General features: G+C 39.6%; 1 protein-coding gene across 4 annotated transcripts in view; it reads right to left on the reverse strand.

Moving 5' to 3' along the window:
- The window catches only part of slc20a2 (solute carrier family 20 member 2), a 40,961-nt gene extending 33,219 nt beyond the window's left edge, over positions 1–7,742 (reverse strand). For 3 of the 4 annotated variants that reach the window (XR_003832801.1, XM_029439683.1, XM_029439679.1), the window contains exon 1: positions 7,487–7,742. The gene's annotated coding sequence lies outside the window, so the exon portion shown is untranslated. Of the gene's footprint in view, positions 1–7,336; positions 7,467–7,486 lie in introns of those variants that run through there. The other variant, XM_029439682.1, reaches the window with a different exon arrangement.
- Between the last annotated feature and the right edge of the window lie 4,466 nt (positions 7,743–12,208).

Genomic DNA, 12,208 nt, shown 5'->3' on the forward strand with positions numbered 1-12,208 from the left:
CAGTAACTATAGTAATCAATTAAAGTGTTGAGTTGATTTTTAAATATTTTGTTAAGGAAGCTACCAAGTCAAAACTTAGAACCTGACAGATATACGGCATACATTCATTACACTCTTAGCTCGAACAGAATAATTGACATTCATATGTGCCATTGTTCTACCTAGCGTGGCGTCACCCACACAAAGTGGCCCTCTTTATAGATACGACTGGACTCTTTCTGACAAACTGCCCCAACCTTTCAGCCTCGCAGCTTTCTGAGGTGTCACATATCCACCACTCGCGCTTGTTGCTAAAGGCAGTAGCGAGGAGGAATGATTTGGCTAGAAATAGCAGTGTCACATGAGTGTGTGCAGTGACCAGTCAGCCAGCTGCTCATCCTTACATGGAGCCCTGCCCCATCCGTACAATCAAATGCAAACAGGGGGGTAAAATTATCAACACAACAGCGTAGACCGGATCACACAGGTCAATGATTCATCTCTGTGACTTGTCACGCCCTTCACCGCACTAAGAGTGCAGAGTTAAAATGGACATTTGAGCTCACACCTGTTCAAACATCACGATTTCTACAAGTTCAGAAGAACTTTCACAAGGACAAAAGAAACCCCTTAGCCCCTTTTCACAAAAGAGAAAATAAAAAACAAATGCCTTATTTATGAGGTTATGTCTGTAGAATTAATTGAGAAAATATTTACACGCAAGAAGTTTATGTTCACACAAAAGAATCACAATTTTCTTCAAACTCCATGAAAGTGTAAATTTTTCCAGATCAGATTCTTGCACACTGGAATTACTACTCTTTAAACATTTAAGAGAAAAAAATCTCATTTTCACCAAACCTCCCACTTCCTAGTTATAAAACATAATGTTAATCATTTGTTTTTTTATATTTTGCAGCCCACTCAAAGTTTTGCCAATCCTTTCCTGAGTGAAAACTAGCTCAGAGGCCATCTGTAGGTAACAGAAGCACAGACCAGACACACAAATAACTAAAAGTGTTGTAGACATGACTTGACAAATCATCCCAGATGCCAAGAATGACTTTCCCCATATTTCCTATAGTGCGTATTGTTTTTCAAAGCCTCAAAACTGACCCCTGACTTTAATGGCAAAACCATGGCTCATTAAAGTCAAGCAAGCCCTGGGTGCTCCAGAACAAATGTACTTGAGTGAGAAGAACAGGGAAATAACGTCCATTCTACCTCCCATAAATAAAAAGCACAATGCCTCACAGTTCAGCAGTAAGCCTGTCATTAGCATAGTTAACACCAGGCCAGCACCCAAACAAGAGACGCTCTGTGTGACAGCACTTTGATACAGACCCTGCCGCTTACAGAAGGCCACCAGAAACACTACCGACTGGCTCTCATGGCCCGAGTGGAGAGGACAAACGCAGCCAAAGAACACACAACAGGTCAGGGAAAACCATGCAGCTAGCATAAGCAGTCACACGCTACCTCAGGTAATAAATGGCTAATTGTTCACATGCAAGGTGATATGAGTTTCCTTTTTATAGGAAGAATTAGAGGTCTTTAAATAGGCTGTAACTTAAAGAATAGAGGTTTTCTTGTAAGCATCACCCTCCCAAAATTTAAGTGAGGGTGTCTTGCTTCAAAGCAACCAAGACGGGAAAACTACCAGGAAGCATATGGTTGCCAGCGTGATTAAATCACTGAGTCAATGCTAACTGTAAATGCTGATATTTGACAGCAGAAACGTTCACAAATACCGCAATCATTCTGCGAAGACATGTCGGTAAAGAATCTCAGCATTATGAGCCATTAAGGCTCACTTTTAGGTCAAACAAGAATGCAGGCCTACGTGACAGTGGTAACAGGAAGACAGAGAAGCATTATGGGATGCCAGCATTTTTATCGTCTGTAAGCTTGCTACTAGACAGGAGTTTTCTGAAACCAGCTGCATACATATACGTGGTGTACAAAACCACAAATACTTTAGTGTATAAATGCAACCTCAAGTATTTCTTGCATCCAGGCAACTTCGATCTGGTTAAATACTGGGACAAAACTGAAGCCGTGGTTTTAAGTAGTCTAATTAAGAGCTGAAATTCTTTTGATTCTTTTCCCAGGCTTTAATGGTGCCCTGACCCTGAAGCACTGCTGAAATTAAAATCATCAAGACACCCACGGGACTGTGATATCTGAAAAACTACTATTCTGAAGTTCATTTTCAGCGTATTTCTTTATCACTAACAACTACCTTAATGTGTCCTCTTCTCCGTTTCCCCTATCAACAACCCTCGCAGGGCGACCTCTTCTGTCCAGTGTATCGTCTTAAATAAACATTAAAAGACGTTATCAGCTCCATATGATCAATGACAAGCTTAACCAGTCTATCCGCAATAGCATGGTTTAAGCAATACCGTTAAAACACACACACACACACACACACACACACACACACACACACACACACACACACACACACACACACACACACACACACACACACACACACACACACACACACACACACACACACACACACACACACACACACACACACACACACACACACACACACACACACACACACACCCCCAATCTTTCTACGCGATCATGTGATGTTGCCATGGCGAAGGAGTGCTCAGACATAACAGTGTGATTGTGCTCTGAGGGCGAGGTGGGCCGCGATCAGAGAGACAGACTGTTCTCCGACTGTGACACTGCCAGCCCCGGTGCCAACTGTCTTTCCGCCCACAGAGACAGGGACACTCCCACTGGCAGAAAGGCCAGCCTGCACGGGGCCCTACCGTCATGGAAACCAGTGCATTTTCCATGCATTGCTTTTTCTCATGTCTCATGTTGATCGGCAAGATCAAGGTCAGGTCTCCTTAGAAAATGTGAATTCACTTCTAAATTCTGAAAATATACTTGTAAAAAGATATATAATATGAAACACAAATCCATCCATCAGTTGTGCTAGCAGCTTATGTTACGCCGGCTGTAGGGCAACTAAAAAAAAATGTCAGTACTGATTAATCTGTCAATTATCCAGTCATTAATCAGCAAATCGTTTAGTCTAAACATCCGCAGCCATGCAAGAAGCTCTGTGAGACTGTACTTGGGCACAGTGGTACCATGAGCTACATGCTAACACGTCTTAATTTAGCATGTTAGCATGCTAACATTTGCAGTTTAGCAATATATTTTACTCAAAACCACAAATGTCTGCCTGGTGGTGGTGCTACAAGGGGAAAACAATGGGGAAACTAATGCAGATCAAAATTCCAGCACTCTTGTCTTCTTCAGGATAAAATATAGCAGTCCCCTGACCGCCATTTATAACAACTGGGACAAGTGCTCCGAAACACAGCAATCAACTTAAGAGGCCAATCTAAGGGAGGCCTGAGACCAAACACAAGTCCGCTAATGGAAAAGTCAGGGGGATCATCAAAGTCATTAGGATTTATCCTCTAGGGATCATGCAAGTCTGTACAAAATGTCATCTTAACCCATCCAATAATTGTTGAGATATTTGGGTCTGGACCACAGTGGTGGACTGCCTGACACGGCCATCCCTCAGGCCGTGTCACTCGCATGGCTAAAGATGTCAACATAACAGAGAAAATCTGTTTGTCTGACAAACAGTCTAAAGCTGGAGCTAGACCGATAAATCAGACGATAAGGAAGAAGACATTGCAGTGCAAGAATGGTGATTTAGAAACTGTGTCTCCATTACCATGTTTGTCCATCTAATTCTAAAATACAGATATCAGCACTGACCTCAAAACATCAATCTAAAATATACATCCAAGATATATTTAAGATTACCATTATTGTTCATTTTTCTTTTGTTTTTGTATTTCCCTGATTATGAAAATATGACTTTGTAACTACAATCATGAGTCCGACTATGTCGATAAATCTTGTCCCGCTGTTTGTTGAATAGAGAAAACAGAGTATATAAAGTATTTGAGAAAAAGGCGCCCCAGAGCGAGTCTGTGAAGTAATGTCGTGTGACCTGCACGCTCATGGCGGACATTTTCATCACGGAGCACCTAAAAAAGTGAATTTAACATTGACCTGGAACAAAAGGTTGAGTCATAGATGGCATAAAGTTCATAGAACCAAAAAATGCCAGTGCACATGTATTGAGAAAGCAGGACACACCTCCATGAAAACTGGTCTGACTCTGCTCTCTCAGCATTGTGTTGAACATGAAAACATTACACAACGTGCACATACCTCCCTTCCTCCACTGACAACCAGCTTCAACACAGAACTTCCAAAACACAAGCTTAAGCTGCCTGACTTAACTGCTGTTTAAATGTGCACTGCTTTGTGTCTGTTATGAAGCATTTGGATTTAAGGGTGAGCATAAAAGACTCTATTGACGGTGAGGTCCAAGCTGTGGCTACATCCGGTCCATGGAACTGCCAATTTAGTGTGAATCACTCTACCGCAATTGTTTTTTTCTCCAGAAGGATTACTTACAAAGGGCAGGTCAAAGTACAGTCGAAATATAAATTGAATCTGTGGTAATATGGTAATATTAGTTTTTGTCTAATGAGAAAACGTCACTGCAGTGAGACTTGCTGGTGTTCAACACACAAGTTTAACCGGAAATGTTTCTTGAAAAGCAAATCAGGCGGCGTCAAATGCAAAACAACAGATTAAACTGAGTGGGTGCAGGAACTTTGAATTTGTACAAATCCATTTTTAAGAGTTCTACAAATAGTGTGGCTAAGGTAAAAACACAAGTGAAGGGTGTGTGAGGAGCTGCAAATAATTCCTTGTGCCATTGCATTATTACTTCTTCATAGATAGGTGGGTATGTTTCTAAACAATGTAGGAATATAATATATATATATATATATATATATATATATATATATATATATATATATATATATATATATATATATATATATATATATATATATATATATATATACACACATATATACATATATACATATATACATATATACATACCGGTCGATCTTCGTTCCTACCCTCACCTATGGTCATGAAGGCTGGGTCATGACCGAAAGAACGAGATCACGGGTACAAGCAGCCGAAATGTGTTTTCTCAGACGGGTGGCGTTTCCCTTAGAGATAGGGTGAGAAGCTCAGCCATCCGTGAGAGACTCTGAGTAGAACCGCTGCTCCTTTACGTTGAAAGGAGCCAGTTGAGGTGGTTCGGGCATCTAGTAAGGAGCCACCTGGGCGCCTCCCTAGGGAGGTGTTCCAGGCAGGTCCAGCTGGGAGGAGACCCCGGGGAAGACCCAGGACTCGATGGAGAGATTATATCTCCTCACTGGCCTGGGAACGCCTCGGAATCCCCCAGTTGGAGCTGGAGGATGTGGCCCGGAGAAGGGAAGTTTATGTTTCCTTACTGGAGCTGCTGCCCCCGCGACCCGACCCGGATAAGTGGTAGACGATGGATGGATCTTATCATATTACGATTTCATATCGTTCTTCTAAACTTTATGGCTGGACAAGATACAGTGATCCTCCCGTTTATGAGCCCATGCTGTGTGAACACACTTCTTTTATGAGAAAACAACTAAAATAAAAGTATGTGAGGGAGGGAGTGGCAGGATTCTTCTCCTTTTCTTATCGTAATATGCAGATTAATCATTAACTCACAAATTCCATTCTGGCTGCTTGACTTCCTCTGCCTTTATAGGCCCTGTGATAAGATACATTTATGTGACATATAAAGAAAATTATATGAAAATTGATTTTGACATTCTTTTTGGAATAACTGGGGAGTGGACAAAACAACACGTGACAATATATTGCAATCTTAACAATGGTCATACAATAAATATTGTTGTAGTTAAAACACTCTTTACTGTAAGGCAAATGTTGTATGGTCTACGTTACAGTAGTGAAATGTGTCTCAAGTACATTTACTTTGGTACACATTTGATATACTTGAGTATTTCCATTTTATGATACTTTATACTTCAACTCTGTTAAATTCTTTAGGAGGGTAATAGTGTATGTTTTACTCCACTACAAATATTTGACAGCATAATTAGTTACCTTACAAATTAAGATTAGTAACAATTAGCTCCACAACAGTAAAATGCTGCTTACACATTAATGCAGCATCACAATACTCAAATCCATAATTGTTCTGCATTGAGTACTTTTAATTCTGATATGTCCACTGCATTTGCATTGTTTTACTTTAATGTATGTATATTTTATTTTATTATATTTGATATGTACTATTTATTGTTTGTGTTTAATGGTGCCTACCAGCAAAAGCATTTCACCCGATTCTAACCGGAGTAACAATAAACCTTTCGAATCTTGAATTTTAACACAACTGGTGGTGGTCTAGTGGTTAGGCATCAGGGCCTCCACATAGAACAGCACGGAGCAAGGCATTTAACCCCGAGTTGCTCCAGAGGGATTGTTCCTGTAGTTAGTTCACTGTAAGTAAGAGTGTCTGCTAAATAACAATTCATATAAATAATGTAGTCATTGTGCAAGTTGTTCCTGTTATTCTTTCCACCCCTCTATGTTGACTGTGGTATGTTGTAGATTTCTCTTTTTTGGAAATAGTTATCTATCATGGTGACAAAAGAAGAGGATCACACATTACAAAAGGGCTGGTCGCCACCAGGGACATACTGTACTGTCGGTCACAATAATTGCCTGGCTTACCATGGCAGATACATATCTGTAGATGAGCAGGTTTGTTTCCATGTGCTGTCTGTCTGGCTGTGTGTCCTACTAAAACAATGAGACCATCCAGGGTTAAATATCAAAGTAGACACACCAGCAACGTGACAATAAAAGCCTGAAACTCAGTGAATTGACCCGAGGCACTTCAGAGATGTTTGGGATAGGTTAGTTCTAACTTTTTGATTATTTTTGGGCAATGGGGCGGTAGTGGTAGTGCACATTGCGCATGCCCAGTTGTCGACCCGACAACAGTGTCTGCTCGGTGCACGGAAAGCTCAACAGAGTAAAATGAACTCGCGTGCTTAACAGTGAAGTAATTACATGCTCGTTGAAAGTCGTGCTCTGGGCCAATTGCTCGTTTCTTCCAGTGATTTAGACCGGTGTATAGCCCGCCTGAGAGTGTCTGTAGAATTGGTGCTATTGTGATACTCTATCGGAAGTGGACTCACACGTGTAGCAGCTCCATTCACTCGTTTAGTTGCGTGCGACCAGTGGCAACAATATCACGACACTAACACAAAATGTAGCCACTTGTGGTGAAATGCAACATTTACAACGATGCCTGTCAACGCTACATAATTACAAGTCCTTAGACTGCGTGGCTATGAGCTGCAGCAGCTGATTCAAGTACACAGACATTTCTATTTTACGCGGTGTTCTCACTTACCAGGCCCGTTCCTCCTCCTTTAAATGCAGCCCGCACAGACGCTCACCACAAAGAAATGCGCAAGCAAAGTGACCAAACAAGATCGAAACCCCGTCGAAGGGGAAAAGACACATGGGCAGCGGGTTTTTTTGCCAGACAAAATGTACTTACCAACGAAATAGGACACCACAAGGGGGAAATGTGCCGTCCCTCTCCGCCTCCACGCCTCTATCTCTGACTGTATTTTCCCAGAACCGCGTTCTCCGTGGGCTGCGTCGAAAATGTCACAGATTCCAGCAGTAGCTGCCGTCCCCCCGGAATGGTTGCCCTCAAGTCGGACGACTCATGCGACCATGTTGCCCTGAATGTTGACTGCTGCTCTCATCCGGGCGTTTAGGGATTGAGCCGTCGTCTCAACCCTGCTCAGGATGACAGCTATGGGATGAAGGAGGGGGGATAGAGGGAGGGAGAGAGAGAGAGAGAGAGAGAGAGAGGGGAGTAGTGGTCAATCACTTCATGTAGGAGAGGGAAAAAATACACTTAATACTATTAATGTGTTTGGGGATATATCCCTTAATGAACAAATTGGTTAAATATTAATTTAAGCATATATTTTCAAGCCATTTATATGTAAATCTGATTTTTATTCAGAACATAATAAAGTGGTTTGCATATCTTAACATGTTCTTTAACATTAGGGATATTTATCTACAATGTCCAAACATACTCACGTTTTTTTAATCTAAAAAAAAAAGCCCTTAAAAATAATGTTCTCCGAGCAAAGATGACACAACCAGATCATGCACAGTACAGTAACTGAGTGTACCTTCGCATCTCGTAAAGATCAAACCAATGGTGCTGTTCCCTCCCAATAGTCTGCTTTTATTGTGGATTATGTTTATGTTTAAACGTGCTGAGCAGAGGAATCCGTCTTGGTGTGGCAGTCATTTTGGTGAGAAAAAAAAATCGGTTATTTAACCAGAATCTCCCTTGACCTCGCCATTATTCTACCCCTCAGAGGTAACATATGGTTTTCGTGTAAACATTATGATCACTTTGTCGATGGTAATGTTTAATCCGTCAAAAACATTGCAAGCTATTATTGCCGTGGCCACGTGCGTAAAGCATAAATGTGTTACGTAACTGGCCCAGACAGTCAACAACAGTGGGTGGGAGAGAGAAGGGAGGGTTCGTTTGGAGGGTAATTACACCAGAATCAAGTGTGTGACATTAATTAATGTACAGAAGTAGAGATTTGTTAGTTTCTTTAAAAATGTATATAATCATTAAACAACACAGCAACTTCGAATGTTTCTTAAAAAAATGATCCAAAGTTTAAAGGAAGAAACCCCTTTGGAAAATGGATGATTATGTAGGAGCATTGGTGTGTGTGATCTGAGAAATAATTTCCCTTTTGAGCTGAATAAATGCTTGTTGAGACATGACTTTGCTCCTTTCAGCCAGTGTATGGGTGGAACAACTGACTCTTACGAACTCTGTTTTTCATCCATGCCTGGCTGTGCCTGCCTTATTATTCCACACGGGACCTCACACAGCCATTTACACTTTCTCAAGCTACACAAGTCCACAGACGTAACAGATTACAAGACAACACCAAAAATAATTTAGCCTGTTGGCCAAATCTCCCTACATACACTCCCTTCAACAAATCCAGTGTGGCTGTTCCTGTCATCATAATCCTGTGAAAGTCTTATAAGGGACTCTTTTAATGCTCACCCCCAGGATGAAATAACAATTTATATATTAAAATGCTAATATTGTGTTTTCAAACATTTACATATAATTTCAAAACCCCAAGTGTCCTCATGCCACCAACTCCACCCCCTGAAGAACTGGCCAACACACACAAGCAAAAAACTAAATACAATTTGTGAGAGCTATATTAATCTTCACATTGACAAAAAAAAAGGGACTCTACAATGTTGTAGTTATTATATACAGGCGTTAAGTTAGTTTTCTTTTAGACATTTTCATAGCAGTCCAGGAATGTTTGCCATACTTTATGGAACGTATTAATCAAGCCGTGAGTATAGTGCATTTGAGCTGTTCCCACTTCAGAGGAACCATCACCAGTGGTTGAAGAAGTATTCAGATCTTTGTGAAAGTAAATTGCTAAAAGAGATATCACTTAGAGCTACGCTGTGTTACACTTTATTTGAACTTCCAGTCTAACAGACCTTCATCAGAGCACTTAAGTAAAAGTAGCAATACTACAGTGTAATACAGTAACAAGTAGAAGTCCTGCATTCAAACTTTTGCTTAAGTGAAAAGTACAAAAGTATCATCAAAATACAGCCTGAAGTACCAAAAGCAAAAGTAATGAAGTAAGCGGTAATTAAATACTCATTATAATACATATCCCGTATATTAAATAAAATACTGGATTATAATTATTGATGCATTATTGTGTGGGCCTATATCACTTTAATGTTGCAGCTGGTAAAGGTATAGATGATTTAAATGATTTGATATACTGCTGGGTAGTTTAACCTATATATAAATATTCCAACCACATAGTGGTAATGTATGCAAGAGGCTAGTAGATTTGCATCACTCACTAGCCAAATAAACAATGGCAATCTGGTCAAATTTTAACATTCACTAACCATTTTGAGGATGGACCAAAATGTAGGACTAATTTTGCACCCTGGCTGTCAGGATAACAGATTGTCACTATACGATTATTGAACGATAATGAATGAATTCATGATAACGATATTATCATGCTATTTATATAAAAATTGAAAGATAATAATAATTGTATTAGTCAAATTCATCTTTATCTCTATTTTGGCAAATTACAAATACCTGTATATCGTGACACCACTATGGATCATCTCAATGGTTGATTCTCACGTCATATCTGTGATCTTCTCACCAAAGTCCTCCTATTTTCTTTTTATTCAATGATCAAATTTGACACAAATAGTGACTCATTTCTTTATTCAGGTGTAACACCCTGTTCAGAAGCTCGTAAATGTAACTATTTCTTCACATCAGCACTTGTCAACCCCACTTGTCAACATCTTGTGCTTCAGATGTACCGTCTGCTTTTAACAGTCACACAACAAATATCACAGTTTCGTCACAATTACAGGAACTTGATCCTCTTTGTTCTTGCTTTCCTGGAGTCCTCTCAGACCATGTTGAGTTCCGGTTGGCTGCTCCTGTACTATTTATTGTACAGTCCGTGTTGCTATAATAAACAACAATTAGATCAGGAAAAAAAAGTCAAATATTGTGGTTTTGCAGCAGGTCACATGCATGTTACTATGTTCTCAGTGACATTTCAATGTACATTGTTGGAGTTACGCAATTAACCGATGGATTGGCAAACAGTATGTAAAAGCCATTAATTAAGCAAACTGCAGCTTAGCTTTTGTCGCACAGGATAATGAGTACATTCTGTATTAGTCTCGTGTCCGGGCAAGCCTGGCTGGGTGCGGTGTTTACCACATTTTCTGAATACACTCCCACCACTCAAACAAACCTTTATTCTAAATTACACATATGTGCACTAATCTTTATGGCTTCTTAAAATCAACAACTTGCCTTCACGTCATGCTTCAGGATGATACATGTTTGTTTTTTATAAAAGCTTCATATATGAATACTAGTTGAATCAATATTTCAGATATTATCAGTTGTTTATGATGAATTTAAGTTTATTTTCTTTCTAAATGTTCCTAACTTTCTATTGAACTTTTTTAACATCAATATGCTGGAACGCATTTACATAACCCACTGTACTGTGAGCTAAAGTGTTTAGTCCTTCCCATAGTGTTACTTTCTGTACATATCTCACCTACACTAGTGACTGTAAATTTAGCTGGTTCATGTTAGTTTGTTAGCTCACACAACTGCCAATGTACAGTAGCCTTTATATATCACATATAAAGCCGTTTTTTCGGACATTTTAACATGATACTGACGGACAAAGTAGATTTTCACATATTGAATTGATATATTGTGTAGGCATATGTGGTTTTCAGACGTTTGTATAACATGTTATTCCATGTATGTGCACGTACTCCTGTAGTTTAGTTCATTGTAAAAGTGTACATTGAAAACATTAATTTCACGTGTGATTTTTCTTATATCACAATACTTCTTGTCTTCTGCCCGAGTGTTTCCACCCAGGTTACATTTATCAATGACACATGACATTGAACATATAAAATGTTGACAACAATATTCACTTTTTTAAACAACTTTTGTTTAAACAATTAACACTTGTTTTTCAATATAAAGATTGTGGTCTTGATTAAAGATTGAAAAAAAAACACTGACTTGAAGCATGCTGGATATTAATTCCATTGTCAAAGTCATTTGCTTTGAGCACCCACCCAACAAACACCTTTCTCTTAGTTGCATAGTGTTTTGTAGGAGGCTTGTATACTGACATGTCTTCCCATGAACATAATGCTGGTCCCTTTTCCTTCATACTTAAAATCAACATCCAGTAAGATTTTCCACATACACAGCATTTGTTCATTATATTCTAAATGGACCCCTGATGCTCATTTTCGTCTTTGTGAAATTTCAAACTTTTAAAATGGACTCTACACAATTCAGTTAATGCACCAACTGTCTGCTGCCATCTTGTGGCAAAACAGGACGTAGCTGTGACCCTGACTGCTTTTCATTTTGGGTTGTCACTTTATTTACAGTAATATTTTAATGATTATGTGGCTATGAAATAGGAACCCAAATAAGAAAGAATTCATAGACGGCAGGACAGTGCACAGCACTCCGGGGAGAAGAGTGGAGGCATACATCAATGATGCTTGGTATTTAAATGACGGCCATATTATCTGCCCAGAGAATTCACCATTGTTTTTGTTAGTTTACATTCCTCCTGTCGCAAATTGA

Source organism: Cottoperca gobio, chromosome 9, assembly GCF_900634415.1.
Source record: "Cottoperca gobio chromosome 9, fCotGob3.1, whole genome shotgun sequence".
NCBI lineage: Eukaryota > Metazoa > Chordata > Actinopteri > Perciformes > Bovichtidae > Cottoperca > Cottoperca gobio.